Here is a 15,745-nt window from a genome sequence, read left to right on the forward strand (position 1 = left end):
GCAGTGAACAAGGCAAGGCAAAGTCCATAAAATAAATCCAAATTCAATAAAAAAGTAATCAATTGCACCCATGAACTGTACATAAGTAAGATTAAGTGAAAGAAGTCCAAAAGGTACAAGGTTATTGCAAAGCTTTAATGAAAAGTGCTGTTAACATGGAGGAGCTGCAGCAACATGCGTATGCCAGTGTTCCCAGTGGCTACCTTCCACAGAACAGGTATTGCTGGATTTTGTGGTACCTCTGCTCAATTGTTCTATGTAGCTTTGACCGTGAAAAAGTCAAATGAAATTCTTTATTTGGCCACAATGATTAAAGTAAATTGTAGTTTGATATATGACACATCCATCCATTATCTAACCCGCTATATCTGAACTACAGGGTCACGGGGGTCTGCTAGAGCCAATCGCAGCCAACACAGGGTGCAAGGCAGGAAACAAACCCCGGGCAGGGCGCCAGCCCACCACAGTGATATATGACACATTATATCATATTCAATTAAATAAATAAGAATTCTTTAATAAAAAATTAAATTTAAAATTTAAGGAAAATAACAGGAAATATAACAAAATGTTTGCAAGGCTGAGGGCAGCAGGACCCAAGCCTTACTAAGTTGTTGCATTCAGAATTTATGTGACAAAAGGACCACCAGTAGTTAAAAAAAGAATTAGGTTGAAAGGTATGTCTGTAGACCAACTTGGCAATTGCTAGTTTGTATAAACTTAAAGGTGTCACTAACACATTGGTCATGACTTTCCTTGACATTTCAGAATGTGGAGATATAACCTGTTCCAGTAGCATTGAGAAGATGTTTACTGCTATGCCCTACAATATTCTTTGCTATTCACACATTCTGAACTGTTTAGGCTCCCCGAATAACCTTATACAGTAGGTTTGTCTTTGAAATATTGGGACAGAGAAAAAGGGTCGACCTCTGAGAAAATCCATGCAAATTTAGAAAATATGTACTTTTCATATCATGACTGAGCTCAAAATCAAAACCTGAGTTCTAGAAACTATGAGGAAAAGATTCAATGATGAAACATGGAACTATAGGCATGAAGGTAAGGAGATATAGCAGAGAAGGAAGGACAGAGTTTAAAAAAAAAACATTTATGTCTTTATCTTATTTTCACAACAATTTATAAACATTTATAAAAGAGTGTGTTGTTTTTATTTTTTCTTTCCTTTACAGGACAGTGGTTTTGATTGACTTACGTTTAACAATTTATTCCAATTATTCTAGTACATATTTCAGAGCAGTGTATAATTATTATAAATACAAATGCATTAAAATAATAATATCCTTCCATCAGTTTAATAATTATGTTCAAGTAAGTATGGTAGTGACATACTTAATCGACTAGATCAGAGATTTTCCCCCAGTAGCAGGCTCTTGTGTACCTCGTGTAGGCTGTGAAGGTTACCTTCCAAGAGCCCATCCTTTGCTTAAGAGTTCAAAGATTGTAACTGCTAAACCAAGTGTTTCTCCTGAAAACTCACCTCCTGATTTCATCATCATGGTCTGATCCAGCACTGACAAGTCTGCAACAGATGCCTTAATCATTTTTTTACTCTGGATCCCTCAAAATTTAGGGAGGTTATGTCGACATTTAAATGAATATGGAGAGGATTGTTAAAGTACATGTTTTATCACAGAAAGGCTTTGGATTAAACTCTCCTTATAACATAACTTCCCTTTTTAATCTTGCAGATTTACTTTTAAATAGATCCACAGTTATTATTTCACACCTCTGTTGGCACTTTCATTTACCTATTCTTATACCTAACAACTTTTAATGATATACAGTTCCCAGTTGCAATGTATGTGCACCCAGTACCATGACCCACTATGTTCTATCTGTACTTCCTTCCTTTCAGACTTAACAATCCATTCTCACCCCTGATTGACCTAGTCAGAAAGTTGCCAGCCCAAGTGGTTGAACAGAGGAAAAAATGAAAGCAGAGACGTAGGCTTTCTTTAATTTTTGTACATCATCCCAAATGCTATTGTCATAAGCAAAAGTGTACAGAGTATGGCAATCCATGCCATACAGCCTGAATTGTCCTGTAGTCTTGTAAAGCATATGAAGATCAGCATTACATTTACTCGACCAGCATCACACACTTTCTGGTTGTCCAACGTTGTGCATACAACTTAAAAAGTCTAGTGTTGTTTCTTTTAAATCTGAAATTGATTTCTATTTATAAACTGTTTTATGTACATCTGACTTCTATCGGCAGCTTGTGTTTTGGCACAGTTTGAGTGTAAATTTCTAATTTTTTATTTAAATCTTGATTACAATTTTTCTTTCACATTCTGGACTCAGTTTTGACCTTGACTAGTCTCACATTACCACAACCATTTCCTGATTCCATTTCCAATTCCATCCTGCTGCTTGATCATGCAGCCAGTAAACCTACAGAGCATTCCTAAAACAAAATAACTCTGCACAACAGAGTATTGACACTTTCTGTTTAAACTAATTACCAAAAAATGTTAGCACATTACTGCAAGACAACTTAAAACATTTTTTTTTAAATACACAAATATTCTAAAATACATCTTGCTTATAATACTGTTGTGCTTGAAAGTTTGTGAACCCTTTAGAATTGTTTATAATTCTGCATAAATATGACCTAAAACATCATCAGATTTTCACTCAAGTGCTGAAGGTAGATAAAGAGAAACCAGTTAAACAAATGAGACACAAATATTATACTTGGTCATTTATTTGTGAGTGGCAAAAGTATGTGAACCTCTAGGATTAGCAGTTAGTTTGAAGGTGAAATTAGAGTCAGGTGTTTTTAATCAATGGGATGACAATCAGGTGTGAGTGGGCACCCTTATTTAAAGAACAGGGATCTATCAAAGTCTGCTCTTCACAACACGTTTGTGGAAGAGTATTATTGCACAAACAAAGGAGATTTCTGAGGACCTCAGAAAAAGAGTTGCTGATGCTCATCAGACTGGAAAAGGTTACAAAACCATCTCTAAAGAGTCTGGACTCCACCAATCCACAGTCAGACCGATTGTATACAAATTGTTACCCTCCCCAAGAGTTGTCGATCAACAAAGATCACTCCAAGAGCAAGGCGTTTAATAGTGGGCGAGGTCACAAAGGACCCCAGGGTAACTTCTAAGCAACTGAAGGCCTCTCTCACATTGACTAATGTTCATGTTCATGAGTCCATCATCAGGAGAACACTGAACAACAATGGTGTTCATGGCAGGGTTGCAAGGAAAAAGCCACTGCTCTCCAAAAAAAACATTGCTGCTCGTCTGCAGTTTGCTAAAGATCATGTGGAGAAACTAGAAGACTATTGGAAGAATGTTTTGTGGACGGATGAGACCAAAATCTAACTTTTTGGTTTAAATGAAAAGTGTTATGTTTGGAGAAAGGAAAACACTGCATTCCAGCATAAGAACCTTATCCCATCTGTGAAACATGGTGGTGGTAGTATCATGGTTTGGGCCTGTTTTGCTGCATCTGGGCCAGGACGGCTTGCTTTCATTGATGGAACAATGAATTCTGAATTATATCAGAGAATTCTAAAGGAAAATGTCAGGACATCTGTCCATGAACTGAATCTCAAGAGAAGGTGGGTCATGCAGCAAGACAACGACCCTAAGCACACAAGTCATTCTACCAAAGAATGGTTAAAGAAGAATAAAGTTAATGTTTTGGAATGGCCAAGTCAAAGTCCTGACCTTAATCCAATCGAAATGTTGTGGAAGGACCTGAGGTGAGTAGTTAATGTGAGGAAATCCACCAACATCCCAGAGGTGAAGCTGTTCTGTATGGAGGAATGGGCTAAAATTCCTCCAAGCCGGTGTGCAGGAATGATCAAAAGTTACCGGAAACGTTTAGTTGCAGTTATTGCTGCAAAGGGCGGGGTCACACCAGATACTGAAAGCAAAAGTTCACATACTTTTGCCACTCACAAATATGTAATATTGGATCATTTTCCTTAATAAATAAATGACCAAGTATAATATTTTTGTCTCATTTGTTTAACTGGTTTATCTTTATCTACTTTTAGGACTTGAGTGAAAATCTGATGATGTTTTAGGTCATATTTATGCAGAAATATAGAAAATTCTAACGGTTCACAAACTTTCAAGCACAACTATATACAGTAACAGGCTGTATTGCTGCATTAAAGTATGTCTCTTTGCAATATTCTTATTTACATTTACTTTTCTGTGTAGGACACTCACCATACTGCACAAAAAAAAATCTATGAAAGAGTTTAAAACATTGCAAAAACAGTTGTGCTTCTTCCCCACACAGAATGTATATCAGCTGCATATCTTTTCACATGTTTGGTTGCTATTTCCCCAAACCCAGGAGTTTTTAAATACTTTAAGTGGGGCAGCTACTTGGAATTTATTGCTTCATAAATGTATGATAACTGCCACCCACTGCGCTCTCTTCTGTGTGTACATGTATTGAGTGAACATTTCCTCTCTGTTGCATCTCCTTTTCAGGCATATATAATTGCAAAGACTTCTGTGTGAATGCTGAGGGCAGGCTATTTGCCTGATGCAGCTCCACAGCACTGTTTTTAAAAGATCAAAGGTGACTGTGTTTTGCTTAGCAAAGTACAAGAGTTTTGGATTCAAGAAGAATAAAAACAGTTTGCCTTTAATCCATTTCCAATCTCTGTAGGTTAACTGTAATGAAGTAGCATACTAATTAGAGATTATGTTGTGGTTAGTTGACAGCTGCAGACTAGTATATACCACATGCAATTAACTTGGCTGATGAAATGTCCCAGCTGCCTATCACTAAAAACTACTGTCTATACATAAAATGTATCATCTTTTGTAAAGAAATAAGCTGATTTATTAAAATAAAGGTGTTTAAGTATATTACAGAAGACCTACTTTACATGGACTAAAATGCATATAATATTAGCACTGAAATCACTGCAATTCCTCATGTCCTTGTCATAAACTACAAGACAAAAACTGTGGAAAAATTTATGCGTTTAATAAGCTTTGGCTTCCTTCAATTCTGAGCTGAATTATTGGTTTGGCATTGGATGAATATAAATATTTTCATGGATAACAATTTAAATATAATTTCTTTATTTTTACTACCTTTTTAGTTTGTTCAGGTGAATGTTATTCAAGTCAGATCTAATTTGAATTCTACCTCTTTTTCTATCATGTATTTTGGTTGTCCAGGGTGGTGGGTTTCAACAATAGATTTATTGATATCTAAATACTATTATGAACTTCACATCATTTTACTGGCTGTCTTTAAATTTAAGTATGGCAAATGAATGGATGGAACTTTTAACATTACTAATTTCTAATAAACAGTAACATGCCAGATACATAAAATTAGAGTTTTTCAAATTGTGTTGCTTTACCATCTAACTGTATGAATTAAAAAAGTATTAGGGTTGTGGACATGGATGTAATAATTGCTATGGTTTGTATTTGTAATTCATAGATATTAAAAAAGTACTGAGATATAAAAACTAAGGCATCTATTTCATATACTGCATTTGACTTTTTCCTTTTCAGAATGCACTTAAGACTTGCTTAATGCTAAGTACATTCTCAATGTATATAATATATGGTTTACACATTATGTATATTGTGTTTATGTGTTATTTTTTATTTACGATGTGTTGGTTAATATACTGGAAAGTGCTGCCTCATGACTCTTTAATACACTAGACTAATAGCACAATTTAAATGACCCATCTATCATGGCTGCTTGCAGTAACAACAATACTGAATCTTTAATGCTTTAGTAGGCAGTGATCATATGATTTCTAATTTTGATCTATTCTAGTTAAGCCCAGAGTTTTGAATGACAAAAGGTATTTTGTAGTTATTAGGCAATTTTACAATTTTTCTGCAACGGATCCCAGTAGTCTAGCATTAAGCATGTTGTAGATTTTTAAACTGTTACTCGGCACCAGCAAGCCCCAAACCCCCAATGACACAAACACAGTCTCGGGTTCAAATAAAGGTGTGTTTATCACAAAAATACATTTTCATAGTAATAAGTACAGGTTCTCTCTCTCCATAATACCTCACAATTCCTCTCACCACCGCACTACCCTCCTTCAGTCGAGTGTTCCTTCCAACTCCAACATGCCTGGACTAGGAAGTGTCCATTTTATTGAGGACCTGGGAGTACTTTCGGTTTCATGACTGTAACCCATTGGAAGTACTTTAAGGGCATACAGAAGTCCAATATAGCAGGGAGTGCATCTCCCTGCAGTGCCCTCTTGTGGTACTGTGGCGATGTGGGTTCTGGCTCCACGCTCCCATGGCTGTTTGGGAACCCTTGAACCCAACACCGTCGATAATGAAACCGAGTGAGCTAGTCAATGGAGGCAAATAAACAATTGAGCAAGGGGTGGTGCAAAAAAAATGCATCAGTGCTTTTATTAAAAGAAACAATCAAAACAGTGTTCCATAAATAGTGCAGTAGTTTCAAATTCAATAAATAAATAATCCAATAAAAGAACGTGGAGGTTAAAATCAATAAATAGAAAAAAAACACAATCCTTAAAAACCAGAGGTTAAAATCTTCTCATGGAAGCAGTCTTTAAAACAACAACAAATCCGGTGCATCGTTTCTATTAGCGTCTCACCTGCTTATCCCGTTTGGGCTTAGCAGCAGGCAAGACGCTCTCTGCAGCTGCCCTCCTCTTACACACTTTCGCGAGACTGGAGACCTCCCGATCCCTGGCTTCGGTTTGGCTCTCATCCCAGTCCCCGAGACTTGATGTCCACCAATGACCAGGACGCACACATTGGGGACTCCACCACCAAGCCTCCCGACTTCCGCTGCCTTTCCGCGGCCTTCTGCGGCCTTCTGCGGCTCGTCGCTTTCCTCTGAGCACTCCCGCTACATGGTCGCTCAGCGGGAGCAACACCAACTCAAACACCTGGGTGTCGGCCTAACACCCAGCTTCCTCACAGCTGCCCTCGAGCGCTCGATCTCGCGCTCACCACACGCACGCACCGCCTGCTTCCTCGCTCCCTGTAACCTCCGTCCTCTTTTCCTCTCTTTTTTCCTCATCTCGTTCTTTTTTTTCATCCTCCCACAACTGACTCGCGTTTCTTTTTAAATGACGAGGGCCACAGCAGCTGCAGCATTAGCCACGGGACAATCACGAATGTGGGCAGTTCCTCACCTGTGCACTAGGTGAGAAACGCCCACCCTACGGATCATCCCGCGGCCCACTATGGCCTAAGTCCCCTAAAGCCACGATCATTTATTTAAAACGAATGGCTTTTGCACAACGAGCTGTGGACCCATAACACCACAGGTACCCACGGACCCCAGTAGGGAGGTGCTGCCTGACTACAACTCCCGGCATCCCCTGCTGGTTCCCGAATGGATGCTGATATGAAGAGCTGCTGCTATCTTGTGTTGCCATCTCATGCCTGGAGGGAATAAACACCTCTTAGAGACAGTACTTCCCTGTCCTTTTCTTTTCTCCCGTTCAGGGAAGGTACTGGAATCATGTTTGGGTGGGATACCTGTCCATTTGCCTGGGGCAAATATTAATATGCTTACAATTTCATTAATCTTGTCTTCTTTGAAGTATTCTCCTTCTCTATTTATACATATTTCTGGAATGCATCCTGGAACCCATTTTGTGGAGTGTCATGTAGGTCTCCTGGTGATTTGTTTGTCATTTAAAATTGGTGAGCTTTCAGGGTGTATTTCAACTTTGGGGACTAAAAAAATTCACGCTATAAACATATTTCAGAAAGTTTTCATTATCACTTGAATGATCAAACAATTTTTGACTGACTGTGACATGGTTCATGTTTTGCTCATCTTACAAGGGATGCACCACAAATGTTACAGCAACATGATGATGCTGTAGTATTTCAATTAACATTGTGTGACACACATTTTTACTGATGCTTACTTCTTCAACTTCATAGACAGTTAGATCGGGAATCAAAGCTTGCACTTTCTAAACATGATCATCATCCATTTTTCGAATTACCTCCCCAATCTGAAACATCAGTACCATTTATAACTTTATTGGTTGCTTAAAAAATTGTCTCCATAAGCTTGTAGTGACATATGAAAAGTTTCATTAAATGTTTTTGACAATTTCACACAGGATTACAAGGAAACATGCTGCATTTCAAGATCCTTCATATTTCAAAGTCACAGAAGGCACAGGAGACAAATTCACTCTACTGCATGTACTCGATGACTAATTGACATGACGAGATTCACCAAGTAGGATTTTTTAAGTAGTGGTCGCTACACATCACCACTATGTGAATCTATTATGTTGGCCCGACTGAAAAAGTTTAGTTTCATTTTGGACAGACCTTGTATGTTTGAGATTAATTTGTCAAGTGACTAACAAAGATGCATATGTGTCAGATGTGAGAAATGGATGTCAGAGATGGTGCTCCGCTGGTAGCGGTGTTAGTTAGCCTTTTTTTCTTACCTATCTGAGATAGCCTGTATGTAGTGAACCTGAGAGAAATCAGTTACAAGTATATTAAAACAATGAGCAGGAGACCAAGGGGTCAAGAAGGAGAAGGGAAAGGTTACTAAAGTTGCATAAAAGTCTAAGCCGGCCTCATGTTTACGGCCTGCCACAGACTGAGCTGGAAGAGACATGTGAAGGAATGGATCAGCAAGGACCTCGTTCTGAAAAATCTACTGCAACAGACAGCGAATGTGGGAGCAAAACTGTGAGTGAGGCAGTTAACAAGAATTCAACAATCTCTGGCAGGATATGACAATCAAGCATGACCTCTTTATCCCCCCTGTCAACTACTACCAACACCCCCTGTGAATCAACAGCATCAACTCCAACAGGATATGTAATTCTGCTTTGGAGCACGAAGAAGATGGAAAAAGCTGTCCTAGCTGAAGGTATTGATTACCACACAATGAGTTATAATAAATTATGCAAAGGAGGATATAAAGAAGGATATACACAACAGAATAGACAAGCTGCTTCTGGCTTAAAAAGACCACAAGATATGTTTAACCAATATCTTTGATGTAAACCATAAAAAAAAAATCTAGCAGGAATTGATGAAAAAATACAGGAAAATATAAAATCAGAATACTGAATGCTCTCCTGGAAGAATTTAAGCAAATGTTTATGATTCATAGAAAGTCTGCTTGAAAACTGTGAAAGTCCAAACCAAGTGAATTACTTTCTAAAACAATTGGAGAGGACTTTAAATCGAACATTGAGATCTAAGCAGCTTATTGTATAGATGGATCGAATGCCTCAAAACAGAGAAGTCTGATTGTCCAATTCAACAAACTATAAGTTAAAGAAAATGTGATATCGATTCTCAGACAGAAAGCATAGATAAAATTTGAAAATAACTGTCTTAATATCTTCACAGTTTTCTCTCCTTCAAGAGATGCCAAACAAGCTGCATTCTATAGAATTAAACAGCGCTTACGCTAAGCTGAAATTAGGTATAGCCTCTTTTTTCCAGCTAAACTGAAAGTGATTCTTGATGGCCAATTCTACATCTTTAGTTCTCCTGAGGATGCAGAAAAAGAGCTATAAAGACTGATCTCAACATCCTCTAAAATATGACCATGAGTCATATAGTGTCCTGTTAATGCAAAGAAGATTCTTCTTGCGACTTGGTCTATCTGTAATGTAAAACTTCCCATAATAATGCATTCTATTTCTTTTCTTGGCTACTTTTTTCAGTTACTGTATTGAAATTTATTCTATTAAATGTATGTGTATTTTAGTAACCATTAAGTAACCATTTCTTCAAATAGTCATTAGACACTTCCCTTTTTCTTTTTCCTTAGGAGAACATTTAACATCATACCTTAGGCTCATTCTATCTCTACTATACTATTGTAAAATATCTCAATTTAAGTCCTTACTACACTGCTACTGAGGGTTTGTTTTGTTTGGAATGTACCCTGTTTCTTGGCGTGTCTGAGGATTGGAACACTGTAAAGAGTGGGGTAGCGTTACTTGGGGAGACAAAACGGAACAGGTTGGGGGGAGAAGAGAAAGGGACCAAGTTACTTCTTATTTATCTTTTTCACCCCCACAACAGTAAATGCCAACATAATAACAGGCTCTTTAATACCTGGCAATAATATCAAATCAGGATTAAGGCCAATTTATGAAACAACACACTACTTTTACTTAGCAAAATTCCTGAGGCTTACGAAAAAACTTGTAATCCCAACCCACATTAAATCCCTTCGCACCTCTCCATCAGCGTCTTTTGTTTTGTAAATGTTCTGATCAGCTGGAACAGCCCCCACACTGCTGGACCTCATCTTGGGCAAAAAAGTTCTCCGAGCTCAAGCCAAGGCGCCTTATCTGCATATATGGTGCCTGGAGTTGTATAGGGTAAATAATATTCGTCATTTGGAATACATACATTTCATGTGTGTTCTGTGTAGTAAAATTCTAGAATTAATTTCAAATTAATTTTTATCATATATGCAACAATTAAAAATTACCAAGGTAAGCTGATAGAGATAATGGTTTGCCTAAACAATTGAGGATAATATTTCTATACTAGTATACTTTTGATCTCAGTAAGAGTTTTAAACTGTCAGTGCTCCTTGCTAGATGTAAATGGATTGTAGGTCAATATTTAGATCACCACCCAAGAGATTTGCTTTTATATACTCACTATTTCAAAGCAAAATAAAAAATTGTTAAAAAAAAACTAAATCAGACCACTTGCATTAATGACTAAGAGAGTTTAATTGTATTCTTCTGGACTGTATTTTTAAAAAAATTTATTTGAAGAAAATAACATTCCATACAATAAAGTTTAACTCATACAATGAAGATAATATTACTTACAATCTAGTTACTCTACTTTTTCCTTTCAACTTGCTCTTTCAAGTATCATCATTTTCCTGTGTTCAGAAGTAGGTTTTGAATGTGTGGTTGAAGTAAAGGCTTAAGAAAACATCTGTTTCAAAGGAAGTTATAATTATTTTAATTTCTTTTTAACTAAGGTTTGCAGCCTTTTATTAATACAAAGAAGTCTTTTTCTAGAAAGTTGATTCTGCTCATCTGGACACAAAGTCAAACCAATGGTACCCAATGATTTTCCGGAGAGACGCAGTACCAAAGGAGTCCAGTCTTCGTCTCAGGTCACTAGATAGCGTCCATGTCTTGCAACAATATTGCAAGACAGGAAGCACCAGGACTCTAAAGACTTAGACCTTTGTCCTTTTGCATAGATATTGGGAGCACCACACACTCCTTTCCAGCAACCTCATGACTCCCCATGCTCTCCCAATCCGTCTACTGACTTCATAGGAAGAGTAACATCAGACATAAATGTCACTGCCAAGGTAAGTAAACCTCTCAACAAGGTCAACACTCTCTCCGCAAACAGACACACTGCTGATGGCTGTGCCCAAGAGGTCATTAAAGGCCTGGATCTTGGTTTTTATCCAGGACACTTGCAAGCCCAGACACTCGGACTCCTGACTCAGTCTCTCAAGCTCCACAATCAGAGCCTCCATTGACTCCGCGAAGATCACAGCATCGTCAGCAAAGTCGAGATCCGTGAATCTTTCTTCACAAACAGATGTCTCACAGCCGCTGGACCCCACGACCTTGTCCAACACCCAGTTCATACAAGCATTGAACAGAGTAGGAGCAAGAACACACCCCTGATGAACCCCAGAACCAACTGGGAAAATGCAGAGGTCCTGCCTCCACTGTGCACAGCACTCACAGTACCAGTGTACAGGCCAGCCATGATATCCAGCAACCTCGAGTGGATCCCGCAAACCCTCAGGATGTCCCACAGGGCAGCTCAATCATCTGAGTTGAACGCTTTGCGAAAATTCAGGCTGCAAATAAACTCCCAATATTTGTGTTTGCACTCAGTGCCAGGATGCGGTCGATGGTAGACTTCTTAGGCGTAAAACCAGACTGTTCCAGTCGCTGGTACTCTAGCAAGGACCATACCCGGCACCGAGAGCAGTGTTATCCCACTGTAGTTGCTGCAATCCAGGCGATCACCCTTCCCTTTTCAGATAGGGACAAGTCCCGTTTTCCATTCAGTTGGGATGATGCCAGTCTCCCAAATGGAAGGAAAGATTGCTTGCAATGCCAGGAGGACAGCCTTACCACCAGCCTGGAGAAGTTCACCCCGGATACCACAGATCCCTGCAGCCTTTCCCCTCCTCAGCTGGTTCACCACCTATGCAATCTCAGTGAGACTGGTTGGTTCACAGTTAATCGGAGGATCAGCCTCATGGACCTAGTTCATGCAAATTATTACCCAGTGGAGTTTTCAAAGTCTCCGAAGTACTACTATGATGCATCCTTTTAATGGTTGTTTATGTAATTGTAAGGATTAAGCCTTTTCAATTTTCCTTGTAATTCAAGCCCTGAGATCCTGCTATCAATTCAACTCCATCTTCTCTGGCCTTTGTCTAGTGCTGCTGCTTTTTGCAAAAGGGAGACCAAAACTGCACACTGTGTAGCAGGTTAGACCCTAGTAATGCATTATACAGCTTAACAGCAGCCCCACTTGACAAATCCTGTTAGCTAATGTTGTTTGTACACTGTCTGGAAAAAGAAAATGAAGAGTCCACTATGACTCCTAGATCTTTCCCATAAGATATACAGTACTTCCAAGTTTCAAACCTCACATTTTTTATTCAGATGTAAGACTTGTACTTCCTGTGTGAAACATTTTACATTAACTGGGCTTTATATGAAATTACATCTGCCTTATATCTATCCAAATATGATTTCTGTCCAGGTCCACCTCTAATGATTCTGCGTATGAGCAAAACCTTTTTTCTTAGGAAAATTCCAGTGAGTATATTTACTAATTGTCAAAAGTAGAATTTTTCCTCAAAATTGAACTGAAAAGTAAGGGAGAGATTTAACAGTTATACTGGTACATTAGTTGTCTATTTCTATGATATCCCAACCTAGAAAAGTATGTGCTCATTTTAAAATATAACAAATGACATACATAAAGGCAGGCTGTTAGTTCATCAATACAAATTTAAAGAGTTAAGTGCCAAGCTGAGGAGCAGAACTGACAAGGTAGACTTCCCCGAAGTACTACCTGTGCTATGTGGAAATCCAAGTTAAACTGAGGAGATTAGAAGGCTTAATGCATGCCTTAAATCTTGTTGCAGGATTAAATTATATAGGTTTATGGGGCACTGGAACTCCTTATGTAAAAAATGGGACTTGTTCCGTCGTGACAGGTGACATTTGAACCAAAAGGGCACAAATGTAATGAGGAGATGTATGAGTAGGTTAGTTGAGGATTGTCTAAAGTAGGGAAAGAGGGGTAGGGAGTTTAGGGCAGGCCACGTTTAGAGCTGTATATGAAGGGGAAAGAGAGAGAGAGAGAAGTTGGCAATAGAGGAAAAACTAATATGTACAGTAGCATAAATTGCAATCCAAAGTTTAAGTGCAAAAGTAAAATAAATTACACATTAAAAGAAGTGAGTTGGAGTTGCATGCAGCCGAGCATAATTATGATATTGTAGCAATAACAGAAATCTGGCTAAATAGCAAAGATGGGGATGAGTATATCATATGGGTACACATTTTAGGAAGGATAGACAGAACAGAATGAGGAGCGGTTGCCTTTTATTTCAAACTCAATTTAAATGCATGTCTTTTCCAATTAGATGATGAGCCCCTTCTTAGAGAGGACACCTAGATTTGTCTGGGAAGCATTAGGGAAAGAGGCCTTATAGTGTGTTATAGACACCCCAATGCAAATAGTAATTTCAATGCACAGCGTTAAAGTAATTTTAAAAAGGCAAGTTTACAGTGGGATATTATATTCAAGGGGAACTTTACCTTCCCAAATATTAACTGGACTAACCTTGCAAATAGCGGAGCACAAGAGCAGGAGTTTTTAGATGTAATCAATATCTGTTTTTTAACACATCTTGTAAAAATCAGGATATATTTAATTGTGAAGAGATGATTGAACTACTAGGTCCAAGTGACCATAATATAATACAATTTACAGTGTTTTGGAAAGGTGCAAATGTGAAGTTTAACTTTGGTATGACAAAGTCTAAGGCTGGGTTTATACTTAACGCAACATGTCTGCCTGTGGATGCTACTGCTATGCAAGCGTTATATTGTTTATGCTTGCGTGTGTACTTTACATAAATCTGGAAGATTCCACCAAGTGGCAGTGCAAGATATCATCATGGTGAGAACAGGTTCGGTTTCTCTGTGTTGTGAAATGCCTGAAACACCCATTAAATTCCGAGGACACCTTGCCACAATATCTCTGAAAAGGATGGATGTTTAATGATTAGCGTCATTTTAGCATCACCAAATCCCCAAACCTGCATATCTTTTTAAGGAAACCAGAACACACTGTGGAAACCCACCAGGAAAACATGCAAACTCTAGGCAGGGAAAACTAGGGACGTGACTCCATGCGAGACAGCAGTACTACTGCTCCGCTACAGTGTCGCCCTCACATGTGTAATTATAAACAGTATTCATTATTTAAATGAAGTTAACGATTTAACTGTGAAATGTAATACACATAGTTTAATGCATGTCATCATGAAAGTGATACCAATTATAAATCTGAGGATTCTAAATGTTCAGATAGCTGGAATATCATAAATTTAATGTGTTAATGTGTGGTGATTGCTGCTTGCCACTGCTGTCTATTTAGAAGGAAGCCTCAGAAATATGTAGCAATTAACAACTGGGTCAGTTTTAAGATGATGTTTACGACGGTCTACTTCAATGATAAAATAAACTGCAAGATTAAAGTGGACATTTCAAGATTTAAGCCGCAATTTCCACTTTTCTCACAAAATACACCTTTTCACTGGGTCCCTAACTTTTTTTCTCGTTGGCTGAAATTAGCCGACATACATTCTGATGCTGTTGTGAAGGTGCAACAAAAAGAAAAAAATAAGACGACACAGAAGATGGTATGTGAGATCTTTAAAATGTATCGTGTCATTACAATGGGGAATATGCGACTCTTGAATATAAAAGTACCACAGATGGATTTGTATGTCGGCATTTTGTTTCACCACATCAAACCTTTCATCAAACATTGAAGCACACATATCATTCCCGTACGATCGACAAAGCAGCTTTCTGTCACATGTAGATAGTAAACAGACTCTGACGTCACGTTCCAACTTTATCACACCACACCCCCTGACTTTTTGCTGGCACTGCAACTCATGCACGTGTCACATTTATTTCTAAGGACATGCTCAGAGGAAGTGTCAAATGAACACTGGGAATGCATTGCAGCAATGATGCGTGCGTGTATGGACTCTGAGCGTGAAGTATAAACTGGCCCTAAGGGGGATTGACTGGGATGGGCTTTTAAGTATGGAGACAGTCCATAGTGGGTTAACAAGGAGTTGAAAAAAAGGTGCAAAGGAAAAATGACTGTATAAGGAGTATAAGACTAATAAATACAATGTAAATTGTAGGACATATAAGAACATGATGTAAACCATTAAAAACAATTTTAGGGAGGATGAAATGCAGTTAGAGAGACATATGCCAGGTAAGGCAAAAAATGACCCAAAGCAATTCTTTCAGTGAAGTGTATCAGGAATAGTACAAGGGAATTAGAATATACAGATAGTGAAATAGTGAATGCTCTAAAGTTGTTAAACTTGTTTGCAAAATTTTCTGATCTCTTCACATTCGAGGAAGTGGATAAACTCCCTACAGTAAAGGGACTGAGTTATTTGGAAATTGTAGAGGGAGAAGTACAGCTCT

Source organism: Polypterus senegalus, chromosome 11, assembly GCF_016835505.1.
Source record: "Polypterus senegalus isolate Bchr_013 chromosome 11, ASM1683550v1, whole genome shotgun sequence".
NCBI classification, from domain to species: Eukaryota; Metazoa; Chordata; class Cladistia; order Polypteriformes; family Polypteridae; genus Polypterus; species Polypterus senegalus.